Source organism: Lolium rigidum, chromosome 1 (assembly GCF_022539505.1).
Source record: "Lolium rigidum isolate FL_2022 chromosome 1, APGP_CSIRO_Lrig_0.1, whole genome shotgun sequence".
NCBI lineage: Eukaryota > Viridiplantae > Streptophyta > Magnoliopsida > Poales > Poaceae > Lolium > Lolium rigidum.
The window spans coordinates 5,872,277-5,884,542 of record NC_061508.1 but is presented as its reverse complement, the minus strand read 5'-3'; positions in this window follow the sequence as shown (position 1 = coordinate 5,884,542).

Sequence of the window (12,266 nt, the reverse complement as noted above, 5' to 3'; positions counted from 1 at the left end):
AAAGGACCATTAAGAAAAGCACTTTTCACATCCATTTGTTGTAACTTAAAGTTATGATGCGAAGCATAAGCAAGAAGGATACGGATGGACTCAAGGCGAGCCACGGGAGCATAGGTTTCTCCAAAGTCAATACCCTCAACCTGAGAAAACCCTTGAGCCACCAATCTTGCCTTGTTCCTCACAACATTTCCAAACTCATCTTGCTTGTTCTTGAAAATCCATTTAGTGCCTATAACATTGCGGCACTCCTTTGGCTTCTTTACTAAAGTCCACACTTTGTTGCGCTTGAAGTTGTTGAGTTCTTCATGCATAGCTTCCAACCAATCCGAATCTTCAAGGGCTTCAAATACTTTCTTGGGTTCCACTAAGGAGATATAAGCATGATGATGGCTAAAGTTTTCCAATTGCCTTCTTGTGGAAACCTTTGCCCTTACATCACCACGAACCTTGTCATGAGTGTGTCCACGAAGTTCGAGGTTCCTTTCTCTTCTTGCTAGACGACGGGCCTCGATCTCCTCCTTGGTCTTTCTAGGCCTTGGAGGTGTCACTTGATCAACTTGATCATTTGGGTCCCCGTCTTGACCTTCAACTTGAGCTTCCTCAATTACTTGGGGTTGCTCAACATCATGTGCTTGATCTTGGACATCATTTGGTGTGGAGCAAATATCAAATGGATACTCGTCGGAACCATCATGAATTCTTGGTTGATCTTGACCTTGATCTTGTCCTTGATCTTGCACACTAGAGGGAGGGTTTTGTTCTTGTTCTTGGGTTGGTGCATCATTTGCTTCACTTGATGGGGTTTGTTGATGTTGAGAAGATGAGGGCTCCACCGTGGTAGAGCATAGTTCTTCCCGGAGACGCCACACCGTGTCCCTCAATGGGGCGGAAAAATCCCACACCCATTCTTACTATGGCATCTTGAGGTATTTCATCACCTGCACAAACATCAACTTGCCCCACTTGGGAGCCATCATTTTCTTCGAACCTCACACTACAAGATTCAATGATAATCCCGGAGGCTATATCAAAGATTCTATAAGTGTGAGACTCGGCACCGTAACCAACAAATATACCCTCCAAAGCTTTAGGAGCGAATTTAGATAAACGAACTCCTTTGATTTTGTAGAAACACTTACACCCGAACACCTTGAGTATGAGATATTAGGCTTGTTCCCGGTGAGTATTTCATATGGAGTCTTGTTCAAGCCCTTGCGGAGATAGAGCCGGTTGGAGGAGTGACAAGCGGTGGAGATGGCTTCGGCCCAAAAGTTATAGCGGGATTTGTACTCCGCCATCATAGACCTTTCCGTATCCATAAGAGTCCGGTTCTTCCTCTCCGCAACACCATTTTGTTGAGGGGTGTAAGCAGCGGAATATTGATGACGAATCCCCTCATCACTAAGAAAATCATTGAGTGTGTAGTTCTTGAACTCGGAGCCGTTGTCACTTCTTATTGCCATAATGAGGAGGTTGTGTTGGCGTTGCACCTCGGTAGCAAAGTCGATGAATATTTGTTGAGTCTCATCTTTCGTCTTGAGAAAGTAGACCCAAGTGTATCTTGAGTAATCATCAACAATCACCAAGCAATGTTTCTTCGCACCAAGACTTGCATGAGTAACGGGACCAAAGAGATCCACATGAAGGAGCTCCAAGATCCTCTTAGAAGAGATGATAGTCTTGCTTGGATGCGGAGAGTCATGCATTTTGCCTTCAACACAAGCCCTACAAACACGATCTTTGGCAAAAGACACATTTTCCATTAGTCCCACAATATGGTTCCCCTTGTGAAGACTTTGCAAAGTTCTCATGTTGACATGGGCTAGGTGGCGATGCCACAACCAACCCACGTCCGCCTTTCCGAATAGGCACATCGCACTTGTCGTGGTGGTCCCCGAAAAGTCCACCACATGCAAGTTGTGTTCGCGATACCCAACGAAAGCGACTTTTAGAGTCTTGCTCCACAAGAGGACCACAATATCATTATCAATAAAGACGGCGAAACCCATCTTGCCAAGGGCGGAAACGGAAAGCAAATTGTAACCAAGGGTTTTGACAAGCATGACATCCACAAGAGTAATTTTGTGTGCAACCACAACCTTGCCAAAACCCAATACCTCGGATGTAGAATTATCGCCAAAGGAGACGGTGATATCATTAATGTTAGGCCTCAACTCCTTGACGAGGTTCTTGCCGCCGGTCATATGACTTGTACATCCACTATCAAGTACCCATTTTGAACCTCCGGCGGCATAGTCCTACATGAGATCAATTCTTGGATTTAGGTACCCATTTCGCAATGGGTCCTCTTTTGTTAGCAACAAGGGTCTTTGGGACCCAAATAGACCAAGCAACATAACCATCATATGGGCCAACATATTTAGCATAAACATCACCATAATAATCTTTAAATAAAACATAGTGAGGGTTAGCAATTCCCGCATCATCATCATTCATGGTTTTGCCCTTGGAGGCTTCACCATTAGTGACGTCTTTCTTCTTCTCTTGTGCGGGCTTGGCCTTTTGCTTGTTTGCCTTCTTTGCCTTGGCATTAAAACCAAGGCCCTCCTTCCCATTGTTTGATCTTTGCTTACTCAAAAGATCATCCAAAGAAAGTTTACTTTGGGGAGAGGAGGCCTTAGCAAGTTCATCCTTCAACCTAGCATTTTCCTCAACAATATTTGCATGATCACATAGAGGAGTAGAGGAACTAGGCACATCATATGAAGCAAGCCTAATTTGAAGTTGCTCATAGGATTTGGATAGGAGAGTGAATTCACTCTTCAAAGCTTTGTGAGCTTTGTCTAGTTCATCTAGATCCTTCACAAGTTTCTCATGATCAACCTCAAATTGGGCCTTATCCTTTTTAAGCACTTTAGACTTAGCCCTAGCAAGATCTCTAGCTTTAGTGAGCTTGTTAATTTTATCTTGAGGCTCTTCAAGAGTTTCAGCCTCTCCTCAAGAGAAGTTATAGTTTCTTGACATTCCTCAAGAGCATTTTTAAGAGCATGAATTTCGAGAGAGTCTTCTCTCTCTATTTGACCCTTTTTCTCAAGCATATCACTTTGTTGAGCTAAACGAATCATGAGGTTTGAAACATGCTTTTTAGTGTTACCTTGTAGGTTGAGAATGAAATCATCAAAATCTAGCATTTCTTGTTTCACTTTTAGACTAGCATCATCAACCCCTAGATCACTAGATATGTTAGGCATAGAGGGGCTAGGAGATGATACCTCGGAGGATTTAGCCATGAGGCAACTTTATTCCTCCACAAGAATGACCTCATTGGGGGATTCACTTGGTGATGAAGAGTTAGTGGAGAGGGAGGCAAGAGCGACCAATCCATTAGAGGTTGCATCTTCTTCATCATCAACATCATCATCTCCGGAGGTATACTCTTCTTGAGTTGATAGCACAATAGGTGTGTCCAAGGAGGACCTTGCCATGAAGCAATGTGCATTCTTGATAGGAGGGTTCTCATTGGGAGATTCAAAGAGAGATGAAGAGGGTATGTTGGTGGTGACGATGGCGGCCAATTCCTTTGAGCTTTCTTCATCTTCATCATCACTAGAACTTTCAACTTCATCGGATGAATATTCTTCCCTTGTTACTAGCACAACTCTTGAGGGCCTCTTGCCCTTCTTGGTCTTGTTGTTGTAGAACTTCTTGTTGGGGGCTTTTGAATACTTGCCCTTTGTGTCCTTGCTCTTGTCCTTGGGAATGAGCCTCCCATTATGAAGCTCTCTATTTTCATAGGGGCATTCGGCAATGAAGTGGCGCTTGTCATCACAATTGTAGCAAGATCTTGTCTTTGGACCAAAGCTAGTGAACCCACTTTTGTTGTTCCTCTTGATGTTGTCTTCCTTGGCCTTGGAGGGATCAACCCAAAAGGATTTTGCATGGAAGGCCATGTGATCATGGTAGTGGCATTGCAAGTCTTCCGGATAGGACATACTCCAAGATGCCCTATAAGATTCTTGAGGAATCACTTCTTCAACGGAGTTGACCACCAAGGCAAGGTTGGAACCTTTTGCCATCCCAAGAGCACGATTGCGAGAATCATGAGAGGTTTCCTCAAGCACCTTGAGAGCTTGCATCTCGTGCACGACTTGTTGAGAGGTGAGAGAGGAATAGCATTCCCTCCCCACAAGAGTCTTGACATCAATGGGTACAAATGGCATCATGCATTCAATGTACTTCTCCTTGATCCAAGAGTCATTGATGTGGGTGGCACCAATAAGCCGGAAGGCATCGGCAACGGTGAGAAGTCTTCCATACATGTCTTCATGATCTTCATCCGGTAGCCTCATGAACCCTTCGGCTTTATTCTTAAGAGCATTATACTTGTTCCTCCTTGTGCTCTCACTTCCAATGCAACTAGCGGTCAAACCATCCCAAGCTTCCTTGGCGGTGGTGTAGTTCCGGACACGATGCAATTCCTTTGTCCCCACACTAGTTTGAATCATGTACAAGGCGGTGTTGTTGAGTTGACTATCAACCGCTTCTCTTCTAGTCAACTTGTCGGGGTTGTATGGCTTGAAGCCCTCCAAGATGATTCTACATAATTCATTGGAGGCACTACAAACATGAGAGCGGAACTCAAATTGTCAAGTATCAAAATTATCAATAGAAAACTTAGGTGGGTCGCCCCGAATGTTCAAATGGGGATGGGGAACCGGTATATCGGGAGATAGGAAAGGTGGAGCTACTCGATTGTAGCTTTCACCTCCACTAGTTCCCCTAGGAGATGTGATAGTGTTTAAGTTATCACCTTCCACGGGTTTGGTAGATGAGGGTAAGTCCGAAGCCTCTCCCTCATCTAACGCACCCGTGTCTTTTACCTCTACACTAGGAGCCTTGGGACGGGCCGGAGCCAAAAGCTCGGCAATCATCTTTTTCATGCTTTCCATTTGGGCTTCCATGGAGGACTTCAATGAGTTGAAGTCTTCCACGGAGACCGTCTTGGCGGCCCCTTCCGAGGGCTCCTCGTCCGGCATACTCTTAGGCGGTTAAGCCCGAAATAAGAGCCGAGGCTCTGATACCAATTGAAAGGATCGTATGCCGCACCTAGAGGGGGGGGGGGTGAATAGGTGCTAACCAATTTTTAGTTCTTTTTCAATTTAGGCTTGACACAATGTAACGATCCGACCCGGTACGGGTTGAATCTCTGTGCTTATTTGTGCTAGTCCCTGGATCAATCGCTAGCACACACAGTTTAAGATGTAATACCAAGAAACAAAGGTCTTTATTACATCGCATGATCCAGTAAATACAAAGTAAACATTACAAATTGCATAGCCCGAAGCTAGCATTATATCAGAGTTTACAACGAAACATATCAGCATGGAGTCCTTCGTCTTCATGTGCCACAGGCGAGCATGTCGAGTATAGACTCGTAACCCTAACCATCGAACCTCACTCGTTCATCAGAATATCTGCAACATAAAACGTTGCAGCCACGAAGGGTCAATACATTTGGAATTGTATTGGAAAATGTCACTATTTGGTGGATATATAAATGGCGCCTAACAACTACGTGCTCATTTGGCGAGGTGGAGTTTAGGCTCTTTTGCGAAAAGCAATAATTTCCCTATCCTTTACAAACAATTTTATTCTTTAAAGATCATCGTCTAGGAACATATTAGCGTAACCCATGCCGTCGCAAGACGGTTAGCTTCATATGCTCCTAAACATCTACGGACATGCTAGCATAGGCCCATGTAAACACAAGACAACCTAGCTTTGCATGCTCCTAAACCCATTATTTGTCCCATCCAGCTTTATTATGAAATTGGAATGATGAGATAATCCAAACAGTTCCAGACTCTAGTTGCTCATATTGTCCATAACCGGGGACACGGCTAAGTACTTAGTTTGACACTCTCGAGAGGATGTACACTTTGCCCACATGACCTAGCCAGCCCCTTTTACCATGATGCTCAATTTGCTCAAATGGTCGGGTGAAGGCTAAGACGAGACCTTTGGGAAATAGAACCATGAACCACGCTTCGGATCATACCCAACCTACAATCCACTACCCGCTGATACACGACCGGCCATGGTCCTATAACTTAATTAGTCAAGACGAGCCCATATGACATGTGGTTGTACTTGGAAGCTACTAAAACAGAAACCCGTCAAATCTCTTTGTTTCGGGTGGCCAACCACAAGTGTGATACACGCGACCGCCATAGACATGGCTCCGGTGTAACCACTCAACATAAACCAAGCAAACCACTTCCACCCGGATGATTCATTATCTTAGGTTGTTTTATTACATCAAAACAATATTTCCAACGAAACAATTCACATCGTGATTCCCAATCCACGCATCTAAAATAGCAAGGGCTAAGCATTCTACAATACGATGGCGACAAGAATTATGTCATGAAACATATGGCTAACCTAGATAGGTTTTTGCATAGCAATATATATTTAAAAACAAGTCCTACACATACATAGCTACTGAAAATAACTACCAAGTGCATAGAGAAATAATAGGACAGAACGGTGTGTGACACTTGCCTTTTTGGTATATGAAGAATTCTGCTCTTCTCTCAATCAAAATGTGTATCTCTCCGTACAACTATACATAAAAGTAACAGAACATAAACACACATTCAAACAACAACAAAATCAAGCAAGGCAACAAATTAGAAAGATTTGTCATTCATTGTATTTTAGTTTTCATTAAATTTATGGTTAATTGAGAAATTGAAGGTATGGCAGGGTATGGCTTGCAAGATATGAACTTGAGATATTGAATGGATGAGTCAAACACTTGGAAAGGAAATGATTATCTAAGTCAAGTTCTCGAAGGAAAATGATTGATAAGAACCTATGGTCAATGGTTGTTTGCGACTCAAGGATGGATAATTATAATGATGCTTGTGTTTTAGAAACTCTCACAGGCGCATCGCAAGTGCAATTCAAAATGCAACTTGACATAGTGCGAAAACACTTATCAAAGTAGCACAAAATTCACACATGGACTTGGGTATGAACTAATTGTATATTTAATTACTCAAATAACTCATTTGTAATTTGAATAGCCCAAGCTTAATAAATATGATCGAATGGTATGAGATTGGTTAGACATGAATGGTAATTCAAGATGTGGATCAAAGATTCTAAAGGATGTCAAGGTTTGAACACATGTGTAGAGTGTCTCCACAACCTTTGCACATGGAAAATCTATAAATAAGATTTGTCACAATTTACTCAAATAACTCATGTGTAGTTTGAATATTGTGAACTAGGAAAATATAATTATGATGGATATGATCATATGATTCACTTTGGCAAAAATGAATTATGAGTTTAAGCTTCAAACCAATGTTACAAAAATTAATTATGATAGTGGTTTCGATGGATATTGATGAGTAACATATATTCAAAGGAAAAGATATGATCAAGTAGGGTTTATGGATTGTGTCGTATGACACATAGAAGGATATTACTTCAAATCTAAAACCATGTGAAGTGAATATGATCAACTAAACTAAACAAGTGTTCTATTAGGTGGAGAGTTCCCATGTGATTCAATTGTAAAAGGAATCATCTTAAAAATATTTATTGAATTTAAGTTATATCGAAACTACTCAAGTCCTCATATTTAGACTTGAATACTTGCAAATATTTTTATAAGTTTTGGGCACAGGGGACATCAGTAAGTTCCATTTGCAAGAGTAATCATTTGATTTAAATTTGTAGAATTTGAACCATGCAGAAAATACTCAAACTTACATATTTGAATTTGAATTTTCGAAAAAAATTAAAAAGTCAAATTGTATTGCACCATTGTGTTCTCCTCATTTTTGTGAGTTCAACGACATATTATTTGTTAGAATCCGAGTTTCCAAACATTAGTTATGAATTTTACAAGATTAAACATATCGCAGTTAAATTTTGATGTTGTACGAAAAGTTGTCCGGAAAAGTTTATCGGATGGAAAAACTCTCTACAGGAAAGTCGTAGATAATTTAATTATAAACTTAATGCAAGAAGAATCATTGAGAACCGATCTCTAAATTGATAGATATGAAATATACAAGTTTTCTTATGTGAATGAGCTAGCACAATCTATGTCTGATCGATCGGACAAATACTTGAACCGGTTTAGTTATTTGGTCTAACGTGGGCCCTGAGATTTAGATCTAATGGTGTAAGATGGATCTGATTAGTACATGGATGATTCAGTGTAACGAGCTGTCAACAACTTACAGCGCGAGAATCACGACAGTGGCCGTCAGGCGTGAATGGCGACGATGGCTGCGGCTCGGCGGTGTACGTCGACGACATCCTGGTGGTCCTCCGGGGCTCGGGGATGACGCCGACGAGGTTGGGCGCGTCGAGGTGAAGACGAGGGCGTGGTCTACGCGGAGCAGCAGATCACGGGGAAGTTGATGGAGTGGTCGAAGAGCTCGATCGCGTCCTGGTGTGGCGAGGAGGATCGGCCTGAGTTGGGCCGAGAGATGGCGTGCTCCTGTCGTGGACGCGCACGTCGTTCTGACGCATGAAACAAGCGAATCGAGGCCACCAGTTGATGCGCAAGGTTAAAGAGGGAAAGAATAATGTGCACGACGAGGTCAGGGATGATTCAGTCTCACCGGATTCGATGGGAGACGGCCGCGGCAATGGTGAGCACCGGCGTAATTTTTCTGGCGGCTTGGTGGCTCGAGAACTAGGGTGTTTAGGGGGCAAAAATAGAGAATAATATGGGGTATTTATAGGAGTTTTATTTCGTGAAAATAGACGAGAAATCGGAACCAAAAGGAGAGAAAATCGCGGATATCTGTTCAGATCAAAGACGTACTCGCAATGGTTTCCTGGCTGGAGGTTGGAGACGATAGCACGGGGCCTAGCTGCCAGGGGAAAAGAAACAAAACGCGGATCGCACGCTGGTGCTGCTGCTGCTTCGGCCGCGCGGCCTGGCACGCGCGTATGTGCACGACCTGGCTTCTCATTGATTGAGCTGCCTGGCCGGTTTCCCTTTGTTTTTTTATTCTCTTTTCTATTTTAGTTTTTAGTTTCAGTTTTAGGTATCCAAACTGACTTAAATAAACTTTGTAAAATTTATAATCTGCTCAGTATGATTTTTGGACACTATTGATTACTCTTTCAATTCAAAATAAAAATACAAGTGTAGATTTTTAGACACTTGCCCTATAGGCTATTTGGAAAAACAAGAAACATAATTTGGATTCATTGAAATCAAGCGATTATTTTTTTCCCAAAATTGAAACCTTACGCAGGTTTTATTTCAAACACTGATTTTGATATTGTAGTCGAAAATGACTCAAATGAATTTATAAAACTTATTATGGTCAAAACCAAATTACAAGAATGTTATTATGCATGTAATGCTTTATATGACTACTTGGGCATTGATATTCCAAAATAAGATTTGGGGCATTTGTCTTAAATAAAATCTTATATGATTTCAGAACTATAAAATAGAAATAGGTTTGGTTTGGAAACACTTTGAAAGCAAAACTGTGTGGTAACTCCATTTTGGGAAAGACTTTTAAATAAAACTCAAAAGTTTTGATTCCTTGTGAAATTTCAACAAAGACACACAATTCAATCAACTAAATTTATTTATTTTTACATTTCAAAATTTATAGAATTTTGGGATGTAACAGACTACCACCCTTAAAAGGAATCTCGTCCCCGAGATTCGAGAAAGGCTAGAAGGGAGTAAAGGTTTGAGATATGTCTTGGTGTGCTACCACCCTTAAAAGGAAGTTTTGTAGGTTGTCTTATGTCTTGGGTTCAGGCTAAGTTTATCTTGGGTATGACTTGGCACATCCTACGATATGACTTGACACCAGATCATCTTTGGGAAACATCTATGACTTCTAAGTTAATATCCAATAGGTTGTTGTTTATTCACGTATAGTGAACAACATATCTCTTCAAAGTGACTTGGGTATGCTTTTCCTCATGCTTGGGCTTCTAATCCATATGGGATGGTGGTTGAACTAATTTCTACACTAGGGGTTACTCTTTGGTCAATCCGAGGACCATGATGTGTAAACTTCATGTCATCCTTCATCTTTTCCTTCTTAATGTCTTCGACAACTTTCCACCACTCTTCATCTAGTGGCTAGATCTTCAAACTAAGTGTAGTCATACGCTTGGCAGCACTTGCCTACTATAAGAGTATAATGTTTATCCACCCTAAGGTTTAGGCTTATTCTCCGACATCTTTTTTTTGTAGGTATGTCTCTCTAGATTCACAAAGTCAGTATTACGAAAGCGAATAATAAGAGTAGTAGGAATGGTGATCAATCCATCCTGCACCCAGATCATTACTCCGTAATTGATTCATTGAATATCGTATTCTAACACTTGGTCAACCTCACAAATTTGATAAAAAAAATCCATGGAGAATTGAATCACTGTTTCAATCCCCATTATTGAATTGTTTTGAAAACACCTCTATCGATCCTAACTACGGTTTTGTGTATCTCACACTCTCCGGTTCTTCATCTTGATCGGGAACATCAAGGTTGATTTCCCTAGTGTTGTGTTCATGGCGGGTTGCCGAGAAAGCATTCTCTGGGTTGGGTATAGAGGTGAATAGATAGAAAGATCCTACAGAAGACTCCTACCCAAACATATCAAATCAAAGAAGATCATCTTACAAACAACGTCTAACAAGCATCAAGCAATATGTTTCATCAAACACAAACAAACTAGTATGGTCATACCTCAATTTGGTATGATCAATATTTTGTTACTTTGTCGTTGGTTCGCTAAAAGAGAACTAATGGTGGTCTAGTCTATTTCTGTTTTGGATGTTTCAGGTTTCTATTCTACTCCTTCGGTGTATCTTCGGGTGTTGTGCAGTCTGCATCGAAGTCTTCCTTCAAGTCCTTCATTTGTCTCCCATGCAACACTTCTAGCAAAGTCGAAGAATGTCACATGAAGCAGCAGTCCTCACTTCAGGTACAAGGTTATCATCTCTCCTTGTTGATAGTTTTGTAAGGTGGTCATCTAAAGTGAGAGGAAAACAATTTTGAAGATGGAATAGATGAGAATACCAGAAGTTTAAAATCCAAACATCTTTTTGATTGAAATAGGACTAGACAAAATTTTCATCCTAGGGTCTTCCTATTTCTAATCCAAACCTAGGGTCACGAACCTACAGTCAACACAATGCTCTGATACCATCTGTAACGATCCGACCCGGTACGGGTTGAATCTCTGTGCTTATTTGTGCTAGTCCCTGGATCAATCGCTAGCACACACAGTTTAAGATGTAATACCAAGAAACAAAGGTCTTTATTACATCGCATGATCCAGTAAATACAAAGTAAACATTACAAATTGCATAGCCCGAAGCTAGCATTATATCAGAGTTTACAACGAAACATATCAGCATGGAGTCCTTCGTCTTCATGTGCCACAGGCGAGCATGTCGAGTATAGACTCGTAACCCTAACCATCGAACCTCACTCGTTCATCGGAATATCTGCAACATAAAACGTTGCAGCCACGAAGGGTCAATACATTTGGAATTGTATTGGCAAATGTCACTATTTGGTGGATATATAAATGGCGCCTAACAACTACGTGCTCATTTGGCAGGTGGAGTTTAGGCTCTTTTGCGAAAAGCAATAATTTCCCTATCCTTTACAAACAATTTTATTCTTTAAAGATCATCGTCTAGGAACATATTAGCGTAACCCATGCCGTCGCAAGACGGTTAGCTTCATATGCTCCTAAACATCTACGGACATGCTAGCATAGGCCCATGTAAACACAAGACAACCTAGCTTTGCATGCTCCTAAACCCATTATTTGTCCCATCCAGTTTTATTATGAAATTGGAATGATGAGATAATCCAAACAGTTCCAGACTCTAGTTGCTCATATTGTCCATAACCGGGGACACGGCTAAGTACTTAGTTTGACACTCTCGAGAGGATGTACACTTTGCCCACATGACCTAGCCAGCCCCTTTTACCATGATGCTCAATTTGCTCAAATGGTCGGGTGAAGGCTAAGACGAGACCTTTGGGAAATAGAACCATGAACCACGCTTCGGATCATACCCAACCTACAATCCACTACCCTGCCGATACACGACCGGCCATGGTCCTATAACTTAATTAGTCAAGACAGAGCCCATATGACATGTGGTTGTACTCGGAAGCTACTAAAACAGAAACCTGTCAAATCTCTTTGTTTCTGGGTGGCCAACCACAAGTGTGATACACGCGACCGCCATAGACATGGCTCCGGTGTAACCACTCAAC